The sequence below is a fragment of the Arachis stenosperma genome, chromosome 2, assembly GCF_014773155.1.
Source record: "Arachis stenosperma cultivar V10309 chromosome 2, arast.V10309.gnm1.PFL2, whole genome shotgun sequence".
Lineage (NCBI taxonomy): Eukaryota > Viridiplantae > Streptophyta > Magnoliopsida > Fabales > Fabaceae > Arachis > Arachis stenosperma.
Genome location: NC_080378.1, coordinates 54267242 through 54268838, shown reverse-complemented (window position 1 = coordinate 54268838; position 1597 = coordinate 54267242). Strand labels below are relative to the sequence as shown.

At 37.3% G+C, this 1597-nt stretch overlaps 1 non-coding gene across 1 annotated transcript; it reads left to right on the top strand.

Annotated features, from left to right (window-relative positions):
* Nucleotides 1–469: 469 nt before the first annotated feature.
* LOC130964201 (small nucleolar RNA R71) lies at nucleotides 470–577 on the top strand. The gene has a single exon (XR_009080304.1). It is a non-coding gene; the product is annotated as a small nucleolar RNA R71 (small nucleolar RNA).
* The last annotated feature ends 1020 nt before the right edge of the window (nucleotides 578–1597 follow it).

The following is a 1597-nucleotide window of genomic DNA, read 5'->3' as shown; positions in this document are numbered from 1 at the left end:
GTTGAGGTCTCTGTTAATCCTTCCATGAGAGATTTGGATGATTTCTCCATGAAGAATTATAGGTGTTTCTATAGGGTTCTCCCATGTAATTCACCTCTTCCATTGAAGGGTTCTCAGGATCATAAGCTTCTTCTTCAGATGAAGCATCCTTAGTACTGCCTGGTGCATTTTGCATTCCAGACAGACTTTGAGAAATCAAATTGACTTGCTGAGTCAATACTTTGTTCTGAGCCAATATGGCATTCAGAGTATCAATCTCAAGAACTCCTTTCTTCTGATTTGTCCCATTGTTCACAGGATTCCTTTCAGAAGTGTACATGAATTGGTTATTTGCAACCATTTCAATTAGTTCTTGAGCTTCTGTAGGCGTCTTCTTCAGATGAAGAGATCCTCCAGCAGAGCTATCCAAAGACATCTTGGACAGTTCAGACAGACCATCATAGAAAATACCTATGATGCTCCATTCAGAAAGCATATCAGAGGGACACTTTCTGATTAATTGTTTGTATCTTTCCCAAGCTTCATAGAGGGATTCTCCTTCCTTCTGTCTGAAGGTTTGGACTTCCACTCTAAGCTTACTCAATTTTTGAGGTGGAAAGAACTTTGCCAAGAAGGCATTGACTAGCTTTTCCCAAGAGTTCAGGCTTTCTTTAGGTTGTGAGTCCAACCATATTCTAGCTCTGTCTCTTACAGCAAAAGGGAATAGCATAAGTCTATAGACCTCAGGGTCAACCCCATTAGTCTTGACGGTGTCACAGATTTGCAAGAACTCAGCTAAAAATTGATGAGGATCTTCCAATGGAAGTCCATGGAACTTGCAATTCTGTTGCATTAGAGAAACTAATTGAGGCTTAAGCTCAAAGTTGTTTGCTCCAATGGCAGGGATAGAGATGCTTCTCCCATAGAAGTCGGGAGTAGGTGCAGTAAAGTCACCCAGCACCTTCCTTGCATTGTTGGCATTGTTGTTGTTTTCGGCTGCCATGGGTTCTTCTTCTTTGAAGATTTCTGTTAGGTCTTCTACAGAGAGTTGTGCCTTAGCTTCTCTTAGCTTTCGCTTCAAGGTCCTTTCAGGTTCAGGGTCAGCCTCAACAAGAATGCTTTTGTCTTTGCTCCTGCTCATATGAAAGAGAAGAGAACAAGAAAATGTGGAATCCTCTATGTCACAGTATAAAGATTCCTTGAGGTGTCAGAGGAAAAGAAAAATAGAAGGAGAGGTAGAAGAATTCGAACTTATCAAAAGAGATGGAGTTCAAATTGTTCCTTGAGGAATAGTGTTAGTCCATAAATAGAAGGATGTGAGAAGAGGGGAAGAGATTTTTCGAAAATTAAGTAAAAGATTTTAAAAACATTTTGAAAAACACTAATTGATTTTCGAAAACTAAGAAAAAAAATCAAGTGATCTTTGAAAAAGATTTTGAAATTAGAAATAAAAAAGATATGATTTGAAAAACAATTTTAAAAAGATTTGATTTTAAAAATTAATGACTTGGCTAACAAGAAAAGATATGATTCAAACATTAAACCTTTCTCAACAGAAAAGGCAACATATTTGAATTGTTGAATCAAATCATTAATTGTTAGCAAGTATTTTTGAAAA